The following is a 9,178-nucleotide window of genomic DNA, read 5'->3' as shown; positions in this document are numbered from 1 at the left end:
GTTCCATAGCTTAGGAGATACAGAGGTGCTTTGTCTGGTCTGGGTTAGGTCTAAATAACTATTTAGGATAACTGGACTATGGTCTAGGGACAGCAGAGCCACAAAGGAGGAAGCCCTGTGTGTCTGGATGGGGTAATAGCTGGCCGGACAAAGTCTAGCCCAGAAAAAGTTGGTAAATATTTGAGAATGTTTGTTTTTAGAGTCATCAGCTACGGGCACCTAAGATCTGGAAGGCAGAAACTCCACCTATGAACGTGCTGAGACAGACACGACACAGCCACCTGGTTCCTCTGCCTGCTGTTTTTCAGACAGGTGAAACAAACAGCCTCTAAGATGGGGTGAAAACATGTCCAGGGAAGTTGAAGTCTCCAAAGGCTAGGACTCCTTCAGGCTCTGACTGTCCTTGGCACCTGTCCTTGTTGAACGTTTTCCCACCTCCTCACCAACAGGACTGACTCACCATGATCCAGGCCCCTTTGTTCCTGGGCTGTGTCTTACTGTCCTCCGCAACCATCAGCTGTTGCAAAAGCAGAGCCTACATCAAATGTGTCCGCCGGCCAGATCCCCCGTCCAGCCCCTGGCACCTGCCGGGACCTCCTGTACACGGTGCCCTCCTTAGCTCCCCTGTCTGAGTACCTGTCCCTCCTAGCACTGACAGTGCCTCCTGGAGGACTTTGGCTGCCCCAGGGAGGCGCGCTATCTGCAGCTTCAGCTCAGTAAAGAGGGAGGAAAAGACAGGACCAAAACCCTCCTTGAGAGGCTAAAGCACAGCAGGGAAGAAGGGACTGACAATAACAAAGCCATTCTGAGGTGTCTAGGGCCTTCCCCTGGGGATTGGAAGAGAGTCCAGCACTCAGCCTCACGGCCTGAGGCGTGTACCTATGAACGAGACTGCAGAGCTGCTCGATAAGTATGCTGAGAAGCTCCCAGCCACTGACCTGGTACAAGAGTTCAAGGCTTCCACAGTCAATGTCACCCAAGAGTGCACCGTTGAGTCTTGGGAACTTTTATATGAAATAGGCAACAGGCTGATGGAAAGCCCAGAATTTGAAAATGCCACAATCCCCGTAACAGACCAAGAGTATTTTGCTGCTCGGCTTGCAGTCCTTATAAAACGTATTTTTGCGGGTCTCTTAACTGAACTATTTTCAGTCTTATTTTGGATAGACAAGGCCTCACAGGCATCTCCCGAACTTTCTCACAGCCCTTTAGTGGGTCTGCGCACGCAGACTGTGCACCGCATGTAGCTCGGTTGCTGGCAGTATTTTATGACTGATTCATTTTTCTTCCTTTGATCCTAGTGTGCAAAGACACAGGACTGCAGTCTTTCAGTTTTTAAGTGCTATGGGTTCTGCAATTTCCCTCTTCACCTACTTAATATTTTCCAGTCCCCTGACTGAATGTTGTGTTCATTTCCATTGGTTTTGCAATATCAAGGGGAGAGGGTGTTTGCTTTGTTTTGTCCTAAGGCAGGTTCTCACTGTGTAACCCTGGCTGGCCTGGAACTAAGAGACCCACCTGCTTTGCCTCCAAGTGCTGGGATTAAAGGCATGCACCACCATCTCCTGAGCTGTTCTGGTATTTTTATTTGTTTGCTTTGTTTTGTTTTCAAGACAGGGTCTCTCTGTGTAGCCTTGGCTGTTCTGGACCGGCTTTGTAGACCAGGCTGGCCTCAAACTCACAGCGATCCACCTGCCTCTGCCTCCCGAGTGTTGGGATTGAAGGTGTGGGCCACCCCTGCCCCGGCCCCTGGTATTTTGAGATAGTCTTGCTATGTAGCCACTGCCCTTGCCATGTAGGCCTGGCTGGCCTCAAGTGTTTGGGACTCCTACTTAAGTCTTCCAATGTGGGAAGCCGCGCTCACATTCGCCATTACAAGATGGCGCTGACATCCTGTGTCCCATGCTGACAAACAACTAATCTGCGCATGTGCGAAGGGATTTTCCACTCGTTGTGCTCTGCCTCTGCCGTGGCGTCATCTCGCCCGATGAGCAACAGCCAATCAGGGACTGACACATCCTAAGCGGAGGATAGTTTCCTATATAAGGGATGGGTTTCTGCTGTTTGGTCTCTCTGTCTCCATTTTACTTGCTGTAAGCTTATGCTCTCCCTCTCAAGATGCATTAAAGCTTTACTGCAGAAGGATCCTGTTTGTGTGTGCAGCGTCGTTCTTGCTGGTGAGACGGTAACGCTAGCCACATTCCAAGTGCCACCATATTTGTTTTGGTAGGGTTGGGTTGAATCTAGGGCCTGAGGAATACTCGACAAGCAATTGACCACGGGGCCACCATCTCAGCCGACATATGTTAATTCTTTTTTTTTTTTTTAAGATTCATTTATTTATTATGTATACAGTGTTTCGCCTGCATGTCAGAAGAGGGCATCAGATCTCATTGTAGATGGTTGTGAGCCAACATGTGGTTGCTGGGAATTGAACTCAGGACCTTTAGAAGAGCAACCAGTGCTCTTAACTTCTGAGCCATCTCTCCAGCCCACCATATGTTAAGTCTTAAACTGATAAGAGAGATAAAAAGTGGCTTCCATATTGGAATCACTGTTTGAGGGACTTTCCAGGGGGTTTAATAAGAATTCACAGCTCTGGTTGGCCCAGAATTCACTCCCTAGTTGATGCTGTCCTTGAGTTTGCACTGGTCCTCTTGCCTCAGCCGCGAAGTTCTCGCCTGGCTTCCAGGCTTTCTGAATATGGGATTTTGGTGTCTCCTCTTGTGACCTGGAGATGGGGTGCGCGGGGACGTGGAGAACATGCCACCGTCTCTTGAGGCCGAAGGTTTGTGCAAACAGTGCGAATGGGCAGATATTTGTAGAAAAATAGCCATCTCCCCCTGCTCATGGGACAGGGAACTGGGTAGGGTCACCTCTCGGAGCTGTCTCGGTTCTCACTGGCTGGACTGCACAGGAATTTGGGGGTTCCCGTGACGATATGGAAGTGGAGCAGGAGTCTAGTGGCATGGAATGGCGACACCAAGGTGAACTATTAATGCCATTCTCAGTTCCTTATTAATAGTATTCGTGTGTTACAATGTGTATGAGCACACATAGAGGGCATGCGTGTGCAGGCCAGAGGACATTTGTGAGTCACCATGCTCATTCCCCTGTGGGTTCCAGTGATTAAATTTGGGTCTCCAGGCTTGATTGATGGCGGGCATTTTTACCTGTTGAGTTATTTTGCCACCACCCCAACCCCACATTCTCATTTCTTGGGCCCAACCTAAGAGGAACTAAACCTGAGGGTTCAACAGCTAATCAAGGCAAACACCCCTCTCTCTACTAGGGATCAGGGAGGAAGGTTTGTGGGGGTCACCAAATAGGAAGAGCAAACATCATGGCCTGTTAGGCTAAGAGGTGGCTCAGGGGTCATGAGCACTGGCTGCTCTCTAACGGGACTCTAGTTCAGCTGTCAGCGTGCCTTGCAGCTCACAGCTGTCTGTACAGGGGCTCCGACCCCCTCACACAGACACACATGCAGGCAAAATGTCAATGCACATAAAGTAAAAAAAAAAATTAATTAATTAAATGTTGGGTAGTGCTGGTGTGGCCCTTTAATCCTAGCAGTCGGGAAGCAAAAGCAGGCAGATGGCTGTGAGTTCAAGGCCAGCCTGGTCTACAAAGTGAGTCCAGGACACACAAGGCTACACAGAGAGACCCTGTCTCTGAAAACCAAAAACAGAAAAAAAGACAGGAAGTAAACAAGCAAAAATAGCTTAAGGAAATCCCTGAAACTGAGCAAATTCACTAGGTCCCTCCCACTCCAACAATATCTAAGTGGTAAAGACTGCTAAGAGTCACTCTCACACAACCTGAGGCTTCCTAAAGACTCAGAGAAGCCTGGCTAAGTGGAAGAAGCAGAGACCAGCTGAGCTGCCTAGAAGACTCTCAGGAAAGCTGAGCTGTTTGGAAGAGACTCTGACCAAGCGGTCTAGCAGTGTCATAGATCAATGGAGTGACAGGGAAAGGCCACCCTCCCACCTGCTGTGCTGCCTGCAGGCTGTGCAGTGTGCTCCAGGCTCCCAGCTTTGCTGAGCTGTCACCCATGCTGGGTGGGCTTTGGTGATGCCACTGTCTTTAAATCATTTCTTCTACTCCTAGTAGCCCCCCCGCACCCCCCCCCCCCCCCGTACTCCTGCAACCCCCTCAAAAATCATTGTTTTGCTAGGTTGGGCCTGGTGTTATCAGTGCATTGGTCCATCGTCAGTTCTCTAGCGGCTGAGTAGATGTTTGTTCAGATCCCCTGGGGCATAGTGCCACACTATGGGGATTCTGGGGAGTCGGTCTAGTTGGTAAATTGCCCACTGTGCAAGTGTGAAAATCTGAGTTTGGATCTCAAAAGAGTCCCAGCATGCTATCAGCTGCTGGTACTAGGGCCCAAACTCTACTCAGAGCCCCCATTATGCCTTTGTCTGTCTGTCTATGACACTAACATCTCTTTCTTTTGTTTTTATTTGTTTTTTGAGACAGGGTTTCTCTGTGTAGCTTTGGCTGTCCTGCACTCACTTTGTAGACCAGGCTGGCCTCGAACTCACAGCATCTGCCTGCTTCGGGCTTCCTGAGTGCTGGGATTAAAGGCGTGTGCCACCACATTTCAGCTGTAGGACATTTTCTTAATTAGTGACTGATGGGAGATCTCAGCCTGTAAGAAAGCAGGCTGAGCAAGCCATGGTGGGGAGCAAGCTCCTGCTTCCAGGTCCCTGCCCTGAGCGAAATAAACCCTTTCCTTCCCAAATTGCTTTTGGTCATGGTGTTTCATCACAGCAAAAATAACCATAACCAAGACAGTCTCAGAGAAATCGGGGCTATTTCAGGTAATTGGTGGTCCAGGAGAGTAAGGAATTCCTCAGGTGCAGCACAGTGCTCTGAATACACAGGCGATGAGGGACACCCAGTCAGGTGATGTGAGGTCTATAAATTTATTTGGGGGCTGGGCGGTTGTGGCGCACGCCTTCTATCCTTTAATCTCAGCACTTGGGAGGCAGAGGCAGGTGGATCTCCGTGAGTTTGAGGCCAGCCTGGACTACAGAGGGAGTTCCAGGACAACCAGAGCTGTTATACAGAGAAACCCTGTCTTGAAAAACCAAACCAAGCCGGGCGTGGTGGCGCACGCCTTTAATCCCAGCACTCAGGAGGCCGAGGCAGGCGGGTAGCTGTGAGTTCGAGGCTAGCCTGGTCTACAAAGTGAGTCTAGGACACCCAAGGCTACACAGAGAAACCCTGTCTTGAAAAACCAAAAAAGAAAAAAAAAAGAAAGAAAAACCAAACCAACAACAAAATAATAATAATAAATAAAATAAAAATTAAAAAAAAAAAAACCAAACCAAACCAAACCAAAACAGAAAAGGCTTACTTGGGGAAGTGAGAAATCAGGGCATCTGGGGAGACTGTTGGGGCCGGGGTGGGACTTCTCATTCCCTCACGGGGGGGGGGGGGGCAGGGGGGGCCGCTGTAGGTGGTGTGGCTTGAGCACTGTACACGAGAAGGAGCTAGGTGTGCAAGGCCACACTTGTGATCCCAGCACTGAGCCCTGGGCTGCACAGGCAGCCTGCCCTTTGTAGACCTTAGGGTGGAGACAACGAAGAAGCATTAAGGCTTCCTCGGAGACTATGCCAAGAGGCCGGGGCGACCCCTTGTGGTTCCACAACGTCGTAGGCAAGGGTAGAAACCATACGTGCTAACCGTTTGATTTTCTATTAACCTCGAAAACGTGTGAGAAATAAATCTACGCGTTTAAAGCACCCACTTTGCCGGGCATGGTGGTGCACACCTTTTATCCCAGCACTCGGGAGGCAGAGGCAGGTGGATATCTGTGAGTTCAAGGCCAGCCTGGTCTACAAAGCGAAGTCTAAGGGCAGCCAAAGCTACACAGAGAGACCCTGTCTAGAAAAGAAGCAAAACAAAAAAACCAAAATAAAGCACCCACTTTGTGGGCTTCTACTTCTTCATTTTAAGAAAAACTCTTATTTTCTCACTTCCTTTTTTTTTTTTAATTTTCAAAACATCATTGGAGCATTTACTCAGTGTCAATGGGCACACCTGTAGTCCCAGCACCACCGCCACTGAGGCCTGCCTGGGCTTCTGGGCGATGTGGCAAGACCTTGCCTGTCTCCAAGACTATGCAGACATAGACAATAAAAATACACAAAACTTGCCATCTTTTAAGTTCATTTATTTATATTTATTTTTTATTACTTGTTTGTTTATTGTTACTGTCAGGTCCAAAGGAAATTCCAGTTCCCCAAACTCCGCAGGGTGGTCCAGAAACAGACTGGCTGAGCTGGGCGTGGTGGTGTACACCTTTAGTCCCAGCACTCGGGAGGCAGACGCAGGTGAATCTCTGTGAGTTCGAGGCCAGCCTGGTCTACAGAGTGAGTCCAGGACAGCCACAGCTGCACAGAGGAAAAACCTTGTCTCGAAAAACCAAACAACAGCAACAACAACAACAAATAAAATAAAAAATCAGAAACAAACTGGCTATAGGGGGACTTCTGGCAGTTAGATAAAAACCTGCATGCTCAGGGACTTGTGAAGCCAGTTCTCCTGACTAGAAAGAGTAATTTTCCTCATCTCGGGCAAAAGGGACAGATGGCTACCTGTGCTGCCTATCAGCATACCACAACACATGCTGGCCTCCAGGTTCCCCCAGTGTCACAAGTTCCTGCTACACAGTTCAGAGTCCAAGCTGAGTCCACAGAGAGAGAGACAGGATCTCACTAGGAAGCTCTGGCGGGCCTGGAACTCACTGTGCAGACCTCACTAGCTTTGGCTCTCTCTCTCTCTCTCTCCCCTCCCTCCCTCCCTCCCTCCCTCCCTCCCTCCCTCCCTCCCTCCCTCTCTCTCTCTCTCTCTCTCTCTCTCTCTCTCTCTCTCTCTCTCTCTCTTCAAGACAGGGTTTCTCTGTGCAGCCCTGGGTGTCCTAGAACTTACTCTGTAGGCCAGGCTGGCCTCAAGCTCAGAGATTTGTCTGTCTCTGCCTCCCAAATGGCTGGAATTAAAGGCACCAGTTCCTGGCCTGCACCGTCCCCTCCCCCTGCCCCTTCTCTCTTTGACATTGATTGTGCGTGTGCATGCCCCACGTCAGGACACAGGTGTGGAAGTCAGAACACAATGTGTAGGAAGGAATGTGATCTTGTCTTTCATCAGCTTCAGGGATCAAACTCAGGTTGTCCGGTTTGGCAGGAAGTGTCCTTTACCTCCTAAGTCATCTCATTGGACCAGACACTCTTGCTTTAAAGAGAAGCCATTTAAATAGTATACTTTCTTTTATTTAATTTTTTAAAAGATTTATTTATTTATTTTGTTTATTGCATATGAGTGCTTTATCTGCAGAAGAGGGCATCAGATTACACTATAGATGGTTGTGAGCCACCATGTGGTTGCTGGGAATTGAACTCAGGACCTCTGGAAGGGCAGGTGGCGCTCTTAACCACTGAGCCATCTCTCCAGCCCCACAGTATACTTTCTTATATACGTAATGGGGCCCCAGGGGTTTCGAATCTCTTGATTTGAGGTAGCATGGGCTCTTTTGCACACAGCTCTTGCTTCTTTCGATTTTGACTGTGCAGCCATGGAAATTTTACTCCTCCTTTTTATTCTGCAGTTGCTTTCAGTTGTTAAGAGCCACTTCCTGGCAACAGAGAGCAGTGAAAATTAATAGAAAGTAGGACCCTGGGTGCTGTGCTCTGGTCTGCCAGAGCTGAGGGACATATCAGAGAAAACTTTATGCCATAATGATAATTTCAAACTTGTGATACTTTTTTTTTTTCAAGATAGGGTTTCTCTGTGTAGCCTTGGCTGTCTTGGACTTGCTTTATAGACCAGGCTGGCCTCGAACTCACAGTGATTCACCTCCCTCTGCCTCCCGAGTGCTGGGATTAAAGGCGTGCGCCACCATGCCTGCCTCAAACTTGTGATGCTTTTATTTTGTTTTTATTTTAAGTCTGAGTCTTGTTGTGTAGCATAGGTTAGCTTTGAACTCATAACCTTCCTGCCTCCATCTCCAGTGGTAAAGTGAAGGCCTGCATTCCCACACACGGTTACACAAGATTTAGGAAGTGGTGGTGTGTCCTTCCTCTAATGTGGGAATTAAAGTTACACCTAAATACCAGTCCTCCATTTTGGTTATGCTCAGGACAAGGTCTAGGGCCAAACCTTAGGACAAGGAGAGATGGCAAAATGAAAAGATATCAGAAGCAGAAAAATGAGCATTCGGGAGGCAGAGGCGGGAGGATCGCTGTGAGTTCAAGGCCAGCCTGGTCTATGAAAGTGAGTCCAGGACAGCCAGAACTGTTATACACAGAGAAGCCTTGTCTCAAAAACCTGAAGAAGAAGAAGAAGAAGAAGAGGAGGAGGAGGAGGAGGAGGAGGAGGAGGAAGAGGAGGAGGAAGAGGAAGAGGAGGAGGAGGAGGAGGAGGAAAAATCAGCTTGTCAGTGTTGGTCAAAGGTGAGGAGGACAGAGCCTGGCCTGGAAGAATTGGTAAATATTTGTGAATACCAGGTGCCTTAATTTTGCGAACCATAGCTTTGTGGCTTCCTGTGATTTGGTAGGGAGAAGGGAGAAGGTGGGATTAAAACAGTTGCTCAGATCATGAAGACAGCAAAGCAAATGGGATGGTTACACTGCCGCCTGCTTCTAGCTTCCCTTCCTAAAACTAGTGAGATCTCCCATAACCTTCTTCTTTATATGTATTTTTTAAATTCTTTTGAGAGTATCCTATAATTACATCATTTCTTCTTTCCCTTTCTTCCTGCCAAAACTTCTCACATAACCCTCCTTGCTCTCTTTCAAACTCTTGGCCTCTTTTTCAAAAACATTAATTGTTGTTAATGCATGCCTATAATCTCAGCTCTCGGGAGGCAGAGGCAGGTGAATCTCTGTGAGTTCGAGGCCAGCCTGGTCTACAAAGTGAGTCCAAGACAATCAAGGCTACACAGAGAAACCTTGTCTAGAAAAACCAAAATAAAATAAAATTTGAGTGAAGAGGGTGGAGAGATGGGTCATTGGTTAAGAGCATTTACTGCTCTTGCAGAGGACACAGGTTCAGTTCCCAAAACCCGCACAGCAGTTTATAACTGGCTGTAATTCCAGTTCCAGGGAAACTAATTCCCTCTTCCAGGCTTCTTGGGCACTGAACACATGCAGTGCATTTACTTATATACTGGATAACA

General features: G+C 48.3%; 1 pseudogene across 1 annotated transcript; it reads left to right on the top strand.

Annotated features, from left to right (window-relative positions):
* Positions 1-333: 333 nt before the first annotated feature.
* Positions 334-3,022, top strand: LOC311584239 (annotated as a pseudogene). The gene is made up of 3 exons: positions 334-338; positions 471-1,067; positions 2,918-3,022. The product of its transcript is annotated as an uncharacterized misc_RNA (transcript).
* The last annotated feature ends 6,156 nt before the right edge of the window (positions 3,023-9,178 follow it).

This window comes from Acomys minous (genome assembly GCF_964271855.1).
Source record: "Acomys minous genome assembly, chromosome: 15".
NCBI classification, from domain to species: Eukaryota; Metazoa; Chordata; class Mammalia; order Rodentia; family Muridae; genus Acomys; species Acomys minous.
This window is presented reverse-complemented; position numbering and strand designations above follow the sequence as displayed.